The 21,232-nt window shown below is 38.7% G+C and overlaps 1 protein-coding gene across 4 annotated transcripts in view; it reads left to right on the top strand.

Moving 5' to 3' along the window:
• Positions 1–21,232, top strand: part of EPB41L2 (erythrocyte membrane protein band 4.1 like 2) — a 205,661-nt gene that overhangs the window by 21,037 nt on the left and 163,392 nt on the right. The window contains exon 2 of one of the 4 annotated variants that reach the window (XM_073219614.1): positions 5,782–5,890. The exons of 2 other annotated variants lie outside the window; for them this stretch is intronic. The gene's annotated coding sequence lies outside the window, so the exon portion shown is untranslated. Of the gene's footprint in view, positions 1–5,781; positions 5,891–15,957; positions 16,093–21,232 lie in introns of those variants that run through there. One more of the 4 variants, XM_073219616.1, reaches the window with a different exon arrangement.

Raw genomic sequence — 21,232 nt, 5'->3', positions numbered from 1 at the left:
TTCTACCTTTTGGCTATTGTGAATAATACTGCTATGAATATTGGTGTACAAGTATTTGTTTGGTTCCTGTTTTCAGTTCCTTTGGGTATACATCTAAGAGAGGAATTTCTGGATCATAAAATAATTGTTAAAGTTTTGAGAATCTGTCCAACTGTTTCCCACTGCAGCTATACCATTTATCATTTCTGCCATGAATTCACAAGGTTTCTAATTTCTATACATCCTTGTATGTACTTATTTTCCTCTTTTCAGAGAAAAAAAGTTATATTAGCCATCCTAATGGGTGTGAAGGTTATTTCAATTTACATTTGCCTAATGATTTAATGATATGGGACATCTTTTCATATGCCTTTTGGCTATTTGTATTTCTTCTTTGGAGAAATGTCTATTCAAGCCTTTACCTGTTTTTGAATTGGGTTTTTGTTGTTACTGAGTTGTTAGCTTTTGATTTTCAAATGTAACATGAATAAGAAGGTACCTTTATGAGGTTAAGTATACTCAGCTCACCATTGGTGTGTGTTTAGGATGGTTACCTTACAGTTATGTTTTTGACAGGGCTGGTAGCTAAGAAAATTCCCTCTTTCAAGCAGTTTCTCACCAGTACAAGTTGTCTGTGACTTGGGATATTAACTGATGTAGTAAAGGGCACTTGGATTTTAAACTTCAAGACCTGAGATACGTCCTTGCCTTTCTAAGTTAACTTGGTAAGTAAGCCAACCGGCAGCATCCTGAGGTGAGGGTCACATGCTGCACTCCTGGCTCTCGAGATTAAAGTATGATTCTGAAAGCACTTTGTAAAGTGGATAGTGCCTTTTAATATTTTTTTACTTTGGCCCATTGAGATACTGTGACCTGTGCCAACCAGTTTTTTAATTTTGAGAAGAAAATGAAGCATTTTCTCCAAAGGAACTAAAATATTTATTTCATTGATTCCCCTTGCATTCTCAGGAGCTGACAGGAGGTAAATGCTACTGTATACTCTGGATGGAAGAAAATAAAAGAAGGATGAAGCTTTTGTACTGTTCCACACTTTTCTAAACCGCTATGCCTAAATCTCTTTAAGCAAGACTTCATTGGGCTGTTGTAAGACTTAACTTTTTCTGTGGTGATATAATAATATACAGGAAACTCTGACTCGTAAATTTGGTCCAGGGTTTATCTGGTAAGCACTTCTTTGAGTGATTTTCTCTTCGAATGTATTTTCAGGAATTTCTGTCTCAGAACTAAAGCCATTTTGAGATTTGCTGTATAGTTTAAACAGATGCCTGCTTCCTCTTCCTCTTTACACATTGTTCCCTTGGGAATAAGTGTCCTTTGTCATATGTGGCTACGCCCTCTTTTTCCTCAAGAAGCCATTCTGTGGTATTTAAGCAGGTTAAATACATCTTCTGCCAACGTAAATATTAAAACAGAACTTTTTCTCATTCTCATTTGCATACATGTTTAAATTCAACCTTCAGAACTGGAGAAAGATTGAGGTAGAAAACATTAGAGCTTCATACTCAAAATCCTAGAAAACACAAACTCTGTAATTTCCATGGCTCATTTTATAGTGAATGTAATTAGTAACTCATGGGTTAGATTATTTATTTGTTTTGCTTATAAATATTTATAATTCTAGACTTTTCAGTTATTATGTTTATAAGTTATTTTATTTTTTGTGGCAATTCCCACCTAATGGAAGAATTGAATGAGGCAATTAGAAAGTTCTGAGCTGTAACATTGTCTGAGTTGGATTTAATTTGTAGTTAGTAAAACTTGCAGTTACTTAAATTGGGTAATTCTAATTCTTAGAATTTAGGATGTATTTTCTCAAACTGCTTATTGGCACAAAGCTACTGAATTTACTACCTATATGCTGGATTATTTTTTAATCATTTTGGGTACCTGGTCAACCCTTTCTGTGGCATATTTTTGTGTGCTATTATATAAGTAGCTTACTTGCTTTTATCTTCTTGTTTAATCTTTCTGTGTTTTCTCATTCTTAACCTGTTTGCTTATTTTTCTACCCATTAGTCCAAATGGATATTGAGGTAAATCTGTCCTTGAAGGTGAGTACTTAAAACAACAATTCTATCATTTTGCCTCTTTTTTTGGAGGTGCCTACTAGGTATTTAGCGCTGTGCTGCATTTATATTTTCTATAGTCCTCAATAAACTTGTGAGTCCAGAGCCTTAGGTACCTCTAGGCTGAGGATGTCATTAATTTTTAATAGCAGCTGATTTTGTATACATGTAATTATATTTGACTACAAGTGCACTTTTACAAGAAGAGTCTGCTGGAGTCATTATATAAATGATGCAGATTAAGAAAATTATTTAATACCAAAGTAAATGCTTGAGAAATCACCTGTTTAGAAATGCAGTGCATTCTAAAGAAATAATACCTGGGGATCTTTGCTCCATGTATTATTTTGAACTTACTATGATACAAAGGAAAGTTTACATTAAAATGACTTGCCACTCACTTTCAGCTCTCTGAAAGTGTAACAGTTAGGCAAGTAGGTCCTGGCCCTTTAGTCAATAGAGAAATGCTTTCAATAGAAGCCTGTTGATATAGTTTTGTCAATTAATGGAGCACCTACTTTAGTAGTTGTTTTTAAATACTTTAAAATCAATAGTTGGAGAGGCAGTCATGAGAGGAGAAAGTTTAGGTAGCAGGGAGGGCTGCTGAGCCCAGCCACGCTGTGAGAGGCTGCAGTGCCCGGTGGTTAACGAAGGGGTCAGGCCCTTTGCCTCCTTCTGGCTTTGTTCTTGATCATGTCACTTCTCTGAGGCTCTGGTTTCTCATAAGGTTGTCCTGAGCTTATAGAGCACAGGTCCTGGTATGGAGCAGCTAATAGTTGGGTCTTCACTCTTAGTAGACCCCTGAACCTCTTGTTAAAGTAATTGAAGCATTTCAAACAGTGGTTTTGAGTGAGTGAGTGAGTGAGTGAGTGAGTGAGTGAGTGAGTGAGTGAGTGTGTGTGTGTGTGTGTGTGTGTGTGTGTGTGTGTGGTTGACTGTAATCCACATGCATGTTATCCTCATTGTGTTCTGGTGCTGCATAGAAAAAACAAACCCTCCCCTGAGGGTTTCATTGTTGGATAAAGGGTTCAGCACAATCAAATAATGGTTCAGACTTTTTAGGTAGTGTGGCACCAACAGCTGTGTCCTATTAAACATCAACTTATAGCAGTTTGGTAGCAGTTAAATGTCACTGGAATGTTTGTGCAATTGCTTTGTAATTTGATAGGCACCTTCAGGTTTCCAAAGTAAATGTATGAAATCTAAGTCATTCTTTGACATGTGAATCATATTCAGGATTCCCTGGAGAGAAATGTACTTTTAATTTCTGGAATTAATTTGGCAATTTAGAAACAGCCACAGCTCTAATCCTTTATGCCTGTTTCCCCACTCCCCGCTTTCTGCATGTTTTAAAAACTTTATTTCCATAGAATGGTAGAATGTAAATTTAGCTTTTGAAAGGACAGTGATTAATGTATCTATTTACCCAAGTGATTCTTCAGAATTTGACTAGAGGAATTTACTAACAATGCCTTTTCACAAATGCTTAAGTGGGGAGTGGGGTAGGAGATATTTTCAAGTTTTTGCAAAATAAACACTAAACTGTTAAGCTTTTCAATCCTAAGCAAACAGAGGTGGCCTCAGCCTTCATTTGATGCTTTTCCCAAGTATAGCCCACCAAAAGGGCAGTAAGTCATAAAGAAATGAAGTCTTGTATTTCCTTGCCAGAAGTTTGGAAAGGAGAGAGGTACTAGGGAGGAAAACGCCTATGTAAATATGGAATGTTGAAGAAAAAAAAAAACTGTCTGTTTAGTATTCTCTCTCTAGGGTTATGACTGAGTTACACTGTTTGGAGGAAGGGAAGGTTGAAATGTTTGCTCTCTGATAAAAGCAACCGATCACCAAAACTCCAGAGAGAATTGTGCTACCTAAGCGCAGCTCTATCCAGCTGAGTTGAGCAGTCATGGTGTACTGTCAGTAAATTGGCCACTCACAAATGCAGCAGGACTTATGGGATGTGTGGAGAATTGGGAACATAAGGAATAAAGACATGACAAGTTCAGATTATTTCTGAGTGAGAAACATTGCTTTTAGGTAATTATTTATAGCATTTGAGTCATATGATGACTCAAGTCTGATTGGAGAGCAATAATGAAGACAAAAATATATATGTAAAAATGCATTAACTTGAAGAACTTGCATGAAACTGGTATAATTTAGTAGATGATTTAGATAATTTGTTATCTGATTTAGAGACTACATAACCTTCTTCTGATTATGGAGACAAAAAGTTCTGTTGTCTGAAGGCTACTTCAGTGAGGGACCTATACTTAGTGTAGTATTTCAGTGTTCAAAGTACTGGATCAGATTGAATGATTCCATCATACGTTTATAGTTAACATTTTCCCTTTTGAAATAATCAACTGGTAAGAATCAACTTCTTGTATTGTCTAGTATGTCTTGAGCATCACACATTGGGGTATTTTTACTTCATTGCTTTATTCCCTGGAGAACAAAATTACCATCCTGAGGGATGACCCAGTCCATTAGTGACAAATAGCACATGACTGGTAGTCTCAGAAGGGGAAAATGAGTTCTGTACACAGAACAGAAAACTTGCTTTGTGCACATGTCACAAAGGACTTAAATACTAAATACTTTTCTAAGCGGCCTGAAAATTTCTTTGACTTCTCTGGAAATAGTCTTTTATAACAGGTATTAATTCTTAGAGCGTTTCAATAATTCTAATGTTACTGTGGAGTGACTGGTGATTTGAGTTGGTTTGATCTCTCTGTTTGCAGTAGTAATGAAGGACAAATCTACTAAATGAATTATAACTGCTTTTAAAAACTCAGATATCTAATTTACAAAAACATGTTGGAATGTTGGCTTTCTGTTTAGTCTTATGTTTTTGTCAGATCTTTTGAAATTATTTTGGCAGCCATCAAATATGTGTACTACAGAAGGGATGTTTGAATTTTGTTTAGGCACTTATAATAGAAGTTAGGATGCAGAATTTCCAGTTTGCCTTCCTTGGAAATATTTTAAGGTCTGGCAGTTTTGAATAAACTATTTAAAATTGGGTCTCAGCACTGTTAATGATTCTGTAACATCTTACTACGTTGTTGGATAGTGACCACACTGGAAGGGGTGCGGACTTGGTCCTATGGGTTAATGTTGAACCACTGTGTTGTGTGTTTGAAACTAACATAAGACTGTATATCGACACTTAATAAAAAAAATATCAGCAGAGAGCTGAATTAACTTTGGAATATTATGAGACTCTTGGAAACATGAATATAAATTAGATAATTAAAATTTTGGGGGGAAGATCAAGCTCATGTTCATTGTTAAATCTCGAATTCCTAGTTTAGGGATGCAAAATATTTTTGTTGAATGAATAGGTTTTTTTGGGGGGATGGGAGGCTTAATAATTTGAAGCTTTCCTAGTTTGGGGACTATCTTAAGGCAATGCTCATTTAAAACACATAGTTGTACCTAGGAAATTACACTCACACACAGCTTTTGTAAACTGTTGTGAAAAATCATCAGAATTAACTTTCCATGTTTTCCTCATGTGATATAGAAAGTTGATCTCTATTGCGCATGAAAACTGAATAAGGATTAAGGTCCTCATAGATAATCCTTCATTTATTTAGAAAAGATGATCAAGCTGCTATCCTTTAGTGAATCTAGTGATAAACACTGTAACAAGAACTTAAAACCCCACACTTATTTCTTTTTTGCTGATGGGATGTCCCCATATACTTTCCAGAGTGACCAACCAATCCTCTTGCTGTGACGTCTGGCGGCACATGAGCCATTGTTCATCGGCTGCATTCGCCGTTGGCCTTGTATCTTTTTGGCAAACACTGTCTCTGCAGGTTTGTGAAGTAATGGGTAATAATTGTCTGACTTCCTAGGCAACAGTCCGTGGAGACCCAGCCTGTGTTCCAGTGGGAGTTACATTTGTGTTGGGGCCTGGCCCTGTGCAAAGGATGCTTATTTCCTTATTGTCACCTTTTGTTATATTAAAACTCATACTTGGATGTAAGTGATACACACTTGGAAAAGGAGTCTAAGTTATAGGCTTTGCTGTTAGGACTAACTGTATTTCAGATTTAAAGGAACCAATTATGCCTAATCATTCTGGCTTAAAGAAAGAAAAGAATTTCAAACCCAAACCTGCTACAGACAGGAAATTTACCTGTTCTTTTAGTATTTGTTCATCATCATGTACTTTTCATCATTAGAAAAATGTGTCTTTTTCCTATGCATTTTGTCTGGTCCTGTACATGGTATGTACTTGGAATGAGGGGTGAATCTAAAAGTGGTAAAAATTTTTGTATTTGAGCTTACATAATGTTAGGTAATGAGGAAAATAGATAAAACATTGACAGTAATTTTAAGCCCAGTAATATGTATTTTTAAGGTACCTAAAGGAAGTTATAGTAAGGGATGTTTAGGAAGGATCGATGAGTTCAGTTAGAAAAAGGGGGCCTGTGGGAAAATAATGGAAGTCAAACAGTCTGCTAAGATGGGTGAATGGGAGGGGGCAGGCCGTGGCTAGAGAACTGGGCAGAGTGGACCTCCCCTGCAAACCAGAGGAGTCAAAATGTGATCTAAACAACGATAGGGATCCATTGTAGCTGCTAAGGTGTGGCAAGATGAAAATAACACTGAAAAAAATGAGTAGGATTTGGCAGCCAGGTGCAAGGTTTGTGTGAAAGTCCTGGTTTGGTGGTGTACACTAGGAGAGACTGGTTTATTGATACACAGTGGCTTCCCTTTCAGTGAGACATTTATGTTATTAGACCACTTTAGCCCAGAGTTTTGTCAGTCAGTATCTTGTTAGTAATGGAGCTTGGAAAAGCTCAATCTTGCCCTTAATCCTTCCCCGCCAAGCAGGAAAACAAATAATCTAACGCTGTACTCCTACAAACAAATAATGAACCTTTAAAAGAGATGGAAGGCTCTAAATTATTAGAATGCCATTTTATTAACTTATAGTGGGAAATAAAATGGGCAGGAAGAGTAAGTATGAACATCTCTCTAGTGTTCTGCTGGTTGGCTACATGGAACATTGTCAAGTGGTGATTTCTGCATGTGGACTCACAACTGGAAGGTCAGTTGTAATATTAAGAGAAGGTTTGTGAGTAATTCTTTGCTGTGTTTTGTATCCATTATCTGCCTGTTCCTGGACTCGGTGCTTTGTCTTGCTCATATTAGCATCAACAAAATGGATCCATTCCCTGCTCTCATCCATCCTCACAATAAGGCTGTTCTTGTTAGAAAGGACTAGAATGTGGGTCAGTCTGACCACATACTTTCTCCCTCTGTCTGTATTGTTGGCTACTCTTTAAGACTGACAAACTTGTCTTAAGTCATTTTGGTAATTTCAGTCATAGTGCCTCAGGTTGTTAGTGACCTGGGGGCTGTTTGGTATCTTCTAGCTGATTTTACACAGCTTTGCTTTAATCCACTTTGTGATGAACTTTTCCTATGCTATTAGTGGATAATCTTGTATTTAGGTTTCCCTTGGTCCCTGTGAACTGCATACAATGCCAGCTCAGTGGTTCAGCCTCTACTAACAACTGATATTCCAGCTCTGAGGTTGCCATGCTGCTTACATGATATTTCCGTACCTTAGAGGACTTGATGGACAGGGTTTGCTGTGGGAATGAAGACAAAGGATGAATCTACCAACCTTTGAAAAAAACAGGTGACAGATGCTAGTTATGATGAATGTGGGTGTCAGAGAAAATAGAGTTAGACACAACTTGGAAGTGAAAACCCAGGGGGATGTTGACTCTGTGCGAAGATAATTGATCTTTAACAAAGACCCAGCATATCATCCAAGTGGAGATGAATATGGGCCAGAGGTTTGGTTGATTTTGGTGATTAAGGCTAGAAGTGTATATTTGGGCAGCCTACATTAGAAATTAGGGCTGGCTGGTCTTGAACAAGTCTATTAAAAGTAATAATTCATGCCCTAACTTTCTTAGGATATTGGTTTAATAATTAATAAAATAGCCAACATTGTGGTATTAAGTACTTTTGTATGCAGTATCTCATTTAATTGTCAAAACAAATTTAGGAATTGGATACCCTTATCCCTGTCATATGGGAGGAGGAACAGGCCTAGAGAGACAGCCCAAGATCACATGCTTACCAAGGGTGGAGTTGGGACATGTGCTTGTCTGACTACTGAGCTTCCACTCTTAACCACTATACTCCATTGCCTCTCAATTAAATAATGTATATGAAAACATTCAAAAAGGCATATGGCTTAAAAGGAACACTGAAAAAATATGAAATAAGCAGAGTAGAATGAGACCTCTAGAGGAGAAGGAAATGGGCTGGACTGAGTTTTAGAATGATACCCATAGAGAATGAGGAACATAGAGAAAGCAGTCTAAGAAACAGAATTCAGTGGATGGCTTTGAATCCAAATAGAAGTGTGTTAGAAATGAGGTCATTTATTGTTAAACATCAGCAGAGGATATAGTAGAGGTTTGGAACTGAAAATTGTACAGGTTCGTCTTTTCTCATCCTCAGTTATCACCTTAAATATCACTTCATCAGAGATGCCTAGAATTGTTGTAATGGGACAGTATAAGCTTCCTGAGTATCTAGTGCTTAGTATAATTTCTAGTGTACCATAGGCCCTTATCATCTGTGAAATAAAGGAATTGTGGCAGTATAATTTGGGGGATGTAAACTTCAATAAGACATGGTGGTCCCTGCCCTCAGTGACCTCACAGTCTTGTCAGGGAGCTTAAAGCATAAGTACATTGTCTTGTGCTAGTGAATAACTTGCCTAGGTGGCCTGAGTGCTTTGGCTCCTGGTCCTGCTTATTCACCATCTGTCTGTCACATGCCCTTCTGTGACAGAAGTGGGAACTTCTTGAGTAGGGGAGGTTTAATAATGCCGTAGCCTCCTCTTGGCCTGGGAAGAAGGCCCTTTTTAATGAACACTCCTCCTGCCTGGCAGCTCAGCACCCTCACTTCCCAGCTGTCTCAGCCGGAAGCACCCTGCTCTAGTGATACCAAATCACAAGTGGTTTTGTTCAGGAACCTGGAGTTTGGCCACATCTTGGGCTTTGTTCCTCTTACTCCCTCTGGCTGTTTGTCCTTTCCTCACCTGCCAGATTTCTCTTGATCTTCAGAGTTCAGCTGGAAAGGTGGTCATCCGAATTAACTTCCCTTGTAGTGCCCTCAGCCCTGCTGCCGCCGGTATCTCCTTCCTCTGTGCCTCTGCCTCTGGTGGGGACCTTTCATACAGCTTTATAATTATGTGTTCACATTGGTCTCTTGATGGTGACTGGGAGGGCTTGGAGAACATGAGCCATGTCTTTCTTCCCTTCCTCCTTTTTTCTCAGCGTTTAGCCCAATGCTTGAGTCATATGGAGTGCTCAATGACTAGATCCTGAATGAGTGAAATCATAATGGCTGACTGCCACTTAGGAACTGCCAGGTTTCTCCAGTATTTGTTTTTCAAAAGGTTTATTTACTTGATAGGAAAAGAAAGTAAATACTCCTGTAGACACTGAGTTCTGTTCAGGAAAGAGACGTTTGTATTTGTATCCACTGAACTCTTTGGCTCATGAAAGATTAAATGGAACTAATTTTGGAGGGAAGATGAAGGACAAAAGGAAAAGAAATATATAGTAAAGCTGTTTATATCCTCCCAGTGATTTTTTAGGTCATTGTGATTATGTAAACTTTTAAAATAGCATGTAAAATATTAATGCGTTTTAAGTGTTTGATTTACTACTTAGTAATTGCACATACATATTAAAATAGAAGGATATCATTTATTAATGTGGAAGACTGCTTTTGCCATTTTTCAATTTTATGAAACATTTTGTGTTTCTTTTTATCTAAGACAGTTTTCTAGGACATCATATATTCATTTCTTTCTAAATGATTTCAGATTGAGCATTTTTAAAATTAATTCAACATACATCAATGCCAAGTAGTATTGTAGGTTATGGAACTAGAATGATTTACACAACAGACAAAAAAATGCATGTCTACATGGAAATCACATTCTAGATTTGAATCTGGTATGATAATGTCTCAGGAATTTTATCCAGAGAGATGTCACTGAATATCTGTGATACCTGTGATGGCCACAAAAGGTTAGTTTTACAGAATTCCATTTTTAAAAGGCTGTTGTACAATGATATTATTTATAATTGGAAGGAAATACCCTCTAGGAACAATGGATAATGACATACTGTTCTTAAAGAGGCAGCTTACCATATACCATAATATAACTAGAATATTTTAATTCATTTAAACTCCACTCTCAATTTATGATGTGGTAATATCAGTAATGTTCATTTTGGAGATGAGAAAACTGAGGAAAGGAGATTAAAATGCTTGTGGAACAGCAGCTAGTTGGTTGAGCCAGAATTCGAACTCAAGCATGTTAATAATTTATTATTCAAAATAAAGCAATTAAGAAATTGTTCCCTTTGATGAGACTGTGAAGATGTTAATATAAAGCTGGTGGAGGATAATCTGTAGGAGATGGTATAGAACGTGTAATATGAGGTATATTGTGTAATGATTAGAATCACCACTGAAGCCAGGATGCCTGGGTTTGTCACTTACAGCTGTGTGCCATAGTTTCATCATCTATGGAATAGGAACAAGAACAGTACCTACCTGCAGGGTTTCTGTAAGGTTTGCAGTAGTATATACAAAAGCTCTTAGACTGCCCCATGTTTGGGAAGTGTTAATTTTGTTATTGTTTTATTATTGCTAATATTACCAGTTTTAAAAAGGGGTCCCTCTTTACTGAGGGTTTGTTTGTTTAAGTATATACTTATATCCTGATTTATTTTTCTTTTTTGTGTCAGTTTGGTGTTCTTGGACAGGGCTTTGCTCAGGAGGGTGGAATGCGGTTCTGTGAATCAGTGTAGGGTTTTTAATGTTTTTCATTAATTCTTGTTCACTATACCTGCTAACATAGTTAGAACCACGAGTATGTAACATTGCAAGTCCTCCAGTCTTGCTTGCTGAATAGATAGTCTTCCGGGTGAGCTTTCTTCTGTGGTAGAATCACAGCACTCGCAAAGCCAAGTGAGGAGATGATAAAGGGAGGGATTAGAGTGAACTCAAGGGCTGTTCCAAGAGCCTGAGGAGCAGCAGTGTGAGCGCTAAAGAGCTGGGGATGTGTGTGGGGGATCCCACCAGTAAATGGAGCAACTTTGATTATAGTCATCTGTGATGGCCTGCTTGATTTCATCTAAACTGTTGATTGGCATCTCTCCCTGAATATACTTCAGGTATTTAGCATGGAAAATCAGTTCATTCGTCTTTTTGCTGTCATTGCATTCAACCGTGGATAACTCCAGTGTTATCTGGAGTTTTAGATAGATAAGCAATAGATAGCGTAAGGAAACTACTTTGAGTCAAGGAAAATAAACAAGCTAGAATTACAGATCATCTGGAACATAGTACCAAGGAGAACAGTACAATAGCACTACTACAGCAAAACTTGAGAGAGGCTTTACAAAAGCTGTAACCAGATATTCATAGCTTTAAATTACTGTTGTATTAAATGAAAAAAATCTGAATGAACTAAACATTACATTTAAGACAATAGAAGAGAACCAAAAATAAGCACCAGTAAATAAGGAAGTGGGAGTTAATGACATGAACAAAAGTTGGAAGAGGAAAAACAAATGGAATTCTGTGAGGTGGGGAGTGATGGGAAGTCACTCAGTAAAGGATAAGCCTTTAGCTATTTTAGCTAGGGAAATAATGAGAAAAAATTGTATAGCTTCAGATTAGAAGACATTATGAAGATAAAACTCTGGTAGTATCTTAGAAATTAATCAACAAAATAGAAACATTCCTAGGAATATATATAATGTTTCCCTTCAGAAGAAATAGAAAATCTTGGAAATTAATAACCATAGAAGAGATTGAAAAATGAATTGCTGGGCCTAGACTGTGGAAAAGTGTTATTACATTATTATGGAACAGAATACTCCCTTACTGTTCCAGAAAAATAGAACTCCATTAAAGCATTCTTGAGAATTTCAAGACCAATGTAACCCTGATAACAAACTGACCAGAATGTTGAAGAAAAAAAGAAAATTATAGCCTAATATCACTCATAAATTATGTAAAGATACAGTTAAAAAAAAAAAGCCTACTATAAGCCTACATTCAGTGAATTTACAAAGAAACAAACACAGATTCCAAGATCACTCCCTGCATCCCCGTCAAATTCTGTTCTTTCTTTTTCTCTCCATTATAGATTGTTATTTTAAGTGCTGTGAGCTTTTCTTGTTCATTTTGGTATTCTCCACAGCAAACAGCCTGGTGTGTGTGTGTGTGTGTGTGTGTGTGTGTGTGTGTGTGTGTGTGTGTGTGTGTGTGTGTGTGTGTGTGTGTGTGTGTGTGTGTGTGTGTGTGTGTGTGTGTGTGTGTGTGTGTGTGTGTGTGTGTGTGTGTGTGTGTGTGTGTGTGTGTGTGTGTGTGTGTGTGTGTGTGGTGTGGTGTTTTCCCTGTGTGTGTGTGTGTGTGTGTGTGTGTGTGTGTGTGTGTGTGTGTGTGTGTGTGTGTGTGTGTGTGGTGTTTTCCCTGTGTGTGTGTGTGTGTGGTGTGGTGTTTTCCCTGTGTGTGTGTGTGTGTGTGGTGTGTTTTCCCTGTGTTTGTGTGTGTGGTGTGGTGTTTTCTCTGTGTGTGTGTATGGTGTTGTGTTTTCCCTGTGTGTGTGTATGTGGTGTGGTGTTTCCCTGTTAGGTGCTTAATAAATGTTTGCAGGATGAATTCAGGAAGAACTTTCTGAAACTGAATACTTGAACAAAACTAGTACTGTATTAATCGTGGATAGAGAAGAGTAGAAAGGATTTCAGTGCTCAAAAGTTAGACAGGTTCTGAAATTGGTTTTCAGTTAACCTGTTAAGCAGTATTTTCAAACATTCCTTCACTAGCAAGATCATTTAAAACCACTGATTATAAAATTCCAGGGAAAGATTGTCTAGGAAAAGGTGTAATAGAAAATAAGAGTAAATGGGGAAAAATCACAGTATTTTGTACAAGTATATAAGCCAGCTTGGAAGTTTACAGTTTTCTTCTTAGAGTTGTTCTCTAGCACCAGCTTCTGCGAATTGTTAAGCCCATTGGCAGCCACACAGAAGACTGCCCTTTTCACCCTTTCCAGCACACAAATGTAGAGGATTCATAGCTGGAACCTATCTTGAAGAAACTGCTGGCTTTATTGAGGCCAAATGTGTAGAGTTTTTCATTTAGACACATGAAGGGCCTTCAGTGCTTTTGCTATGTATAAAGTAAACCACACAGAAATACTTAAAAAAAGCCAAAAACGCACAAGCAGGCAAACAAAACACCCTTGACTAATTGTGTGTAAATACAGATGCAAACATAACTTATTTGGTAATAAATACATCTCTTTCTTGTGCCTCTTTATCCTTCTCAGGGATAGCTGTGTGCTTTTTAACATAGTAACTGTACAGTACATAACTACTTGAATATGGGGGGAAGTGGGATGAGAACTGATAGGAATCAGTGACTAATTCCACATTTTTCATCTCTTTTTCTGTTTAAAAGTCCAATTAAATTTTAAGATGGGTTTTCTAATAGTTTGGGAAATTTAAATGTGTAACAGTAGTAAAGCGATTCCTTGTTGCCCATTGTCTTGCCAATGGATTTTGGCTCCGGGCAAGTTCTCTATGAATTCAATGTGACCAAAGAAATTGACAGCAAAACGTTTTTTGGGGTGAAAGGGTTTATACCCAACTTTATTTCCAGGTGGCAGGTCAGTCACTAAAATCCCGTTCACTCAGAGTGAGTCTGCATGCAGCAAGCCAGTCTCTGCCTCTGGGCCCCTCTGTCCACACAGCCGTCCTCTGGGCCTCTCTGCACAGTCGTCCTGCACAGCTGTCCTCTGGGCCTCTGTCCTTGGCGCTGCCACCGCTCCAGCCTCTGCTCTGCTCTCCTGCAGCCTTGCAGCCGTGCCACCGTGTTGTGCCCAGAGCACTGGGCAGAGCTCTTTATATAGAGCCACCAGCCACATATTGCCCACAGGTGTGCAGTGAGCTAATCAACCATGGCCAGGTGAGAATCCTGGCCACAGGAACTCTCATTTTATCCACACCCATATAGCCCAGATCTGAAGTAAACTTTTCCAAGCTGAACTTCCCTAACATGGGACAGAAAACCCATGTGTTGGAACAGTGAACTTGAGTGCTTGGACTTCTCATGCCAGACCTCTGGATAACCTTTGGCAGCTGTTCTGTTGTGACTTATTTGAAAGTAAGTCGTGTGAAGATGGGGACAGTTAACTCAAGAAATGCTTTTACTGTTTCTTTGCTGATTATCTTACAGGCTGTTTCATGCTGGTGTTGAACTGCATGCAAGACTACCTTGTACCCCCAGAGTGAATAAATCTCCAACAGGGAGTCCAGTTCTTCCTGCTCCTTCTGCAGAGACTCATAAGTGTTAAAAATTAGATGTACTTTGAAGATGCTGATAAGTGATAACAATAGTATGAAATTTCTTTGATACTCTATTTTGCTTATGGAGATGAAAGATGGTCTGGTTCATTATCGGTGAAGGCAAGCACTGAATGAAAGCATGTTTATAATTAACCTCCATGTGTGTTTCATCTATTTAAATTTTCTGGAATGATTACCTAAAGTAACAAGGTATGCCTTTTATACTTAGATACAGGCAAGCCAGGCCTTTTTCCCTGCTAAACATTAAGAATTTTAGTTTGTATTCCTTGGTTTGCTTCCCAGATTCATCTATAGGATTTATTTTGGGGAATAGTTCAGTCAACTTCAGAACTTCAATAAAATAATGTTAATATTGGACTCTGAAAAATATTTTTTTTATTATCTTTTATTAAAGTTATTGGTGTACATAATTGAATAGAGGTTCCTTTGCTTATCATTTTGTCTGTGTGGTTTGAATAGTTTCTGATATTGTACCCTTTTGGAGAAGTTGCCTTTGTGTCATTATTGGAATGTGTTTGAGATTGCAAGTCATTTTTGGAGACAGAAAATGTTCCCTGGAAGATACAGGGCTGATTTGCCTTTTCAGTCTTTTCCAGTGTGAGTTTTGTTCACCAGATTGAGTTTTGGCATTTGACTTTCCCAGGGCGGTGCAGTATCCAGCTTCATTTTGTGAATAACTGCAGATGCCTTTTTGCCATTTGGACTTCTTTCTTTCTTTCTTTTTTAATAAATGACCAGTCTGTGAAATTTTAAACCAAATGGGGTACAAAGCAATTCCTGGTTTTCAAAGGTTCTTCTTTAATTTATATTCAAAAGACAATTTGGCTTTATTTTTAGAAATTAAGTATGTCCACAGATGTTGAGTGATTTACGACCTCCTGCCCTCACCTCACTTAAATAACTGGAGGAGAAAAATATACAGCAGATTGATTTTGTATGCCTGAAAAAAAGAGCTGGGAAGAGCTTCATCTTCATTCGTGGCTTGCCCAGATACCTTTATGTGATCCTTAATAAGATCATAGAAAAACCTCAGGTTCAAAGGGAAGACTTGAGGTCTTTTTTTTTTTTTTTTAATCAAAAGGCAGATGTACCTATTTGAACTTTTTGAAACATGGCAAGTTGCAAATAGTGGGAAGCCAAGGACAATTAAGCGTCAGGAAATGGCTTCACGTGTTGCCTCTTGCATCCTGGACAATTTGGATAAAACAGAAACAGCTGTGATGCCAAATGCCCTGTAAATTCAAATGCTGGCGTAAAGAGTGGTGTAGCACACTTTATGAGCCGATTTAATAGAGCGCTTTGCCCACAGGTCTTTGGTGACTTGCTTTCAGTTTTCTTCACAAAAATGCAAAATATTTGGGGCCCTTTCATATTGCTAAATTAAAAGTTGTGTGCATTTGGCTCCATCAAGCAAGTAGCCTTGAGAAATGGGCCTGCCTAGAAATTGACTACATTTTTGTGGGAGAACGGGTGAAAAGGGCAGTTTCCTGTGTTGCTGCCAAAAGGTCTGAACAATTTGTAGTAGCTTGTGGCTAGAAAACAACTTCTGTGAGGCAAAAACAGCAACTGCAAACTGGCTCGGGGTATGTGTGAGAAAATGCTCTTCTTTCCTACTCAGTTGTTAGGCTTTATAGAAAATTTATGTAGTGTTTTTTTAAATTCAGCTGTTTAAAAGGCTGTTTTGGTTGATTTGGACAAAAGCCTCGGAATATATTTGGAGTTAGCACAAGTGGTATGTAGCGGGGTCCTTAAAAAAGGGCAACATTTGTATTTTGTTTTTATTTTAACCAAAGCTTGGATGGTAATCAGTTTTTTCTCTTGCCTTAAAAAAGTGCATATAAACCTTGGCGTCTAAGTGTGTATTTTTACAGGAATGGGCTTTTTCAGTTAACTTACTTGGAGTGTGTTTTCTTAGTTCATTTGGGCAGTGTGTTCCATTTTGTATTAGAAGTATGTTTATAAAATATGTATATGAAACTACTGGTGACAGCCACTTACTAGTACTTACAGGTACCATGCTAATGTCTTTATATTGGTTATTTCGTTTACCTCTCTGGATGAGGCACACCGTTTAGAGAGGCCAAGCATCATATAGCTAGAAAATGGTTGAAGCTGGCTGGAATTTGGAGTCTGGCCTGTGTGTTCCTAATTATTTCAAAATAGTTGCTACATGAGATACTAACTTTGCAGAATTAAAACCTGTTAAAGATTTTTTTTTTTTGGTAGAATGGGCTTGGATTTGTGGACTGAAGATAGATTTGTTTGATTTAGTTTTAATGTTTTCACTAAGCTCCTCTTTGGTTGCAGTTTCCACCACACCTGAGCACCTGTGTACTTATTGTTACTTAAATGCTTTACGTTTTTGGCCTTAGTTTTGACCTTTTCTCTTCTGTTGGTGATATCTATTAGCTTTTCACTTAAATGCAAGTAATAGCTGGTTAAGACATAATATATTTTTCTCTTAATATTTTGCCCTGTTCTTCAACATGTTTCTGCTTCATTGCATATTTAACAAATAGCCTGATGGTCATAATCGAGCACAGTGGTTCTCAGTTGGGCTGGGGGTCGGTGGGTGGGTGATTTTTGACCCCTAAGGGATGTTTGGCAATATCTGGAGACAGCTTTGATCACCAGAACTTGAGGGCCCGCTAATCGCATCCAGCGTATAGAGGCTTAAGCTGCAGCTGAACCCCCTGTGCTGTATAGGACAGCTCCACACAGCAAAGAGTTAATCTGGCTAGAATGTCAACAGCACAGAGGTTGACAAACCCTGATCTAGCTAACATAGCATACAGACCAAATCTAATTAACTCCAAACTGCTCCTGCCTTCATGGGACGTTTTCATAACAAACCAGCTCAGGGTAAGGAGATGAGCTCTCCTATTCTGCAGGTGGAGGAAGAGGCTATCCGTCTGTCTGCTCACCCAGCCCTATGCCAAATAACACAAGTTGACCTTAAATGAGGTTCTGTCTTTGAGGTGCTTCCTACCTACATCCTCTATCCCAACTTAAAAGAGCTCACACCTTAAATAAACTGTTAACTGCCATTATTTTAGTAACATTGGGCTGCCTAGTAAGGTGATGCATGCACTGCCTTGGCCTGGCGTGGGAAAGAAGCAAATGAATGAAAGGATGCCCACCACAGTTTTGACTGGGATGAGGGTCATGATGTGCCTCTCAGAATCTTATTGAGTACGGAGGGTGCAGTTGGGAGTGATAACACAGAGGTCAACACATATCTACCAGGTCGAGTGTTGGTTAGCTTTGTAAACTAAAATGTAATGGGAAAATGGAATTTTAAAATAATCTTTAAAAGAAGAACTCTCTGTGTCCACTATCTGTCAAAGCGCTACCCTGCTAGGAGGGAAACTGACTTGACTTTTGCATTTTATTCTCTTGTGCATTCTTGGGCCTAACCTTTGTGATTTTGGTTAAATGTAAAAAGTTTAAGGAGCAATTTGTTATGGTATCTTGATGCCTTTGCGGGCATTTTTTTCTTTGCTCCTTCATCCTGTAGAGATGGCTCTGATACTACCTCACTCTATTCTCTGCTCTTACACTTTTTACAGATGCTTTATTTAGGTTATTTCTCAGAATGAGTTATCATCATTGGCTTCCTCCCTTTTTCCCTTACACAGTGGACGTTTCCTAATGTTGAGTGAATGAGTGGTGGAGGAGGAGAAGCAAGAAATAGCAATGGTTGTAGGGCTTTTGGAAGTTAGGGTGCTGGAAAAAGAGCCTAAATGAGTGAAGTCAGGAATTGCGTTGGCATGATCACATTGGTGTTGTTTAGTGCTGTGCTGGGTGACTGAGGTTGGTTGGCTAGCCTTGGCCTTGGCTACGTGTGTGCATCCAGGTGGTGGTCATGTCTGCTACCTGAGGGTCCTCCAAGATAAATTATCCTCTTGCTCTGAAGGGCTCAAAGCCTTTGCATGTTCTGGTATATAATCTGCCTATTTGCTGGCATATGTGATTTCAGTATAGGCATCTCAGTTGTGTTGTGTTCCCCCTTCTACCCCTCACTGAAGAACTGAGTTTTAAAGTGATAGAAATGACTATGTAAGTCCCGCAGTGCTTTCCCAAGGGCAGCACTCTTAACAGTACATTAAATTCAGGGCTTGACTTTGTATTGCCTCCTTGGGCAGATACATATCCTTAGCTTTCACCTCTACTGGCCCTTGAATTTCAAGAGATGCAGCTTCATTTTACTTTGGGGTTTATGATATGCATTATGTCACCATTAGTGGCCTGGCTTAGAATAAATAGCATCTTCATAATGTGTGTGTTCTGCTTTTCTGTTGAATTGCACGAAGGCATTTATTAGACATTTTGATTCAAAGTAGACATAATTATGGGAAAAGCTGTTCAGCAAAAGGCCCACTGACAGGGCATCAGTGCTTCTCACTGTGGCCTTGCTGTTGGACTTGTCCCTTGCAAATTGAACATGCCTGATTGCACAGGTGTTTGCTTGGTTGAACAAATTATGTTTGAACAGTAAACTGTTATGCCTGACTGGTTAGAGAGGCAGGGCAGACTTGCACATGGACTACTTTGGTAAGAGAATTCAAGAGAGAATATTACCAAACACTTTAATACAAGAAGACAAAACAAAAACACTTTGAAAGTAGATATACTTTAGCTTTTATTCTTTAATGATTAAGTACCCTTAAACTTAATACTATTGGAAGTTAGTTTGTACTGGGCAGATTTTTTTTTTATAATGAATGTCTAGTATAACACTGAGGTGTTAAACAATATCAGGTTTTCCTTATTGGAGGAAAACTTGTAGTTAGATTATAGGAAGATCCAATTTCCAGTGTCATATTATTTATAATTTTTTGTTTTATGTGTAGGTATGAAATGTATGTCCAGAAGTGGGGGTGTGGGTTGATTAGGGAACTGTTGTATTTCTGGAGATCTCTATGAGTTCGGTTAAAATTTGTGGCTATGAATTTAAATTGAGGAAATTATCCTAATTAGTTTTGTTTGGCTGGGTGCAAGTCTGAAGTAAGTCCTGCGTTAGCTGGAACCATACATCATGAGAAGGTACTGGAGGAGAGAGGGCCTGGGAGTTAGGGTATAATAGTGGCCCGTGGAATCCAAGCTGCTGAGGAGAGTAGTGAGGACAGAGCTATGGGAAGGTGGTGGGAGCACAGACTGCTCAGGGTCAAAGAATTGTTGAAGTTGGGGTTCAAGAGGGATTGAGCTGGAAAGATGCATGAAATTGAAATAATTGAGTTTATAGAGGAAGGGCAGAATTTTTCAAGAAGTCATTTTAGAAGGCCATACCTGGCATTTAGAAAATGAAATAGAATAAACAACATGAGAGTCAGAGCCTTATTTAGCCTATATAGACCTTTTGTATTAATTAAAGAAAGGCTTCTTCCCCTTTGTGAAAAGTTTTCAGTTGAGCAATAATCATGCCTTGTATAAACCTCATTAGCTGCTATACTGCCACTGCCCAAAGCTGCTGCTTTTGGAGAGAAAAGAAAAAGGCGAGTGGGAGGAGCTTTTTTTCGGGCTGAGGCCCTCCACTGGCAGGGAGGGGCAGAAAGGTTGCGGCTGGATTTAGCACAAACTGCTGAGTTTAGGTTTAGTCCTGATCAGAGTGGATTACATAGTCATTTGAAAATTTTGTTTCCATTAAAACTGGGTGTGTTTACCATGTATTAGGTTGCAATGTAAGTATTTTGCCCTGGGTCACAGTTGGAAAAATTTGAACTTGGGGGTACGATCATGGGAATGGGTAGCTTAGATGTTGAGGAGGGCAGGATCATTGGGATTGGCTTTTTGAGTTAAGAATGAAAGCACACCCACATATCCTACAAACTCTTCTTTGTAGAAAGCGGGGGGGTGGGTATGGGTAATAAAAACTACTTTGACTTGGAATGTATTATATGTGTGAAAGTTTGGGATTCAACTCCCCTCTTCCCTAGGAAGAACTTTAAGCATTGTGGGGTAGTAGAGAAAAATGCGGCTGGGAATATTGGTTGAGCTTCTGGCTCAACACTGCATCTTCACTGTCCAATATGAGGGAAACAGATTGGAAAAATGCCAGAGTCTGGGTCATCGCTAGGATCCTGTGATTCTGTAAGAGCTGGACAGTGAGGAGAGGGGTCATAGGGAGAGGGCTTTCTGAGGTGTAGGCAGTTATGGGTTGACCACAAAACACATAATCAACAATAGAAAATTGAAAATTAAGGTTTAGAGGGTTGTGAGGGTAACAGCTGTAAAAGATCAAACAGACAGTCTTGGAAATTGCAAGATACAGGTTTCTAGCTTTTTTCCTCCTGTCTTGATGATTTTTTAAAATTAAACAAAATTTAACATTAGCATCCAAGTGTGATTTCGATTTCAGCTTTGCCTTTAGAGTAAGTAAAAACAGACTTTCCTTGCCCATCTCCCCATTGCTATGAGTAGTAAAATCTTGATAGTAAGCCTTTTGTTGCATTCCAGGCTGAACTTGGGGGTGGAGAGTCTACTTTCCCTTCATACAAGATCATATTGGTTCCGGAAGCAGGAGGCTGCATTCTGTGGCTCTTAGAAAGGGAATGAAAGGTGACCAGGGCATTGTGGAGTGGAGTTCGGAAATTTGGTGGAGGCCCAGGTATCTTTAGCACTTCATCCCACCATCTCCCAGAGTTCCCATCCCAATCCGTTGTCAGGTACCCCATCTCTGGTGGGCCCCGTGTGGAGGAGTGGTGGGGCAGGGATTCTGCACTG

The sequence above is a fragment of the Manis javanica genome, chromosome 13 (genome assembly GCF_040802235.1).
Source record: "Manis javanica isolate MJ-LG chromosome 13, MJ_LKY, whole genome shotgun sequence".
NCBI lineage: Eukaryota > Metazoa > Chordata > Mammalia > Pholidota > Manidae > Manis > Manis javanica.
This window is presented reverse-complemented; position numbering and strand designations above follow the sequence as displayed.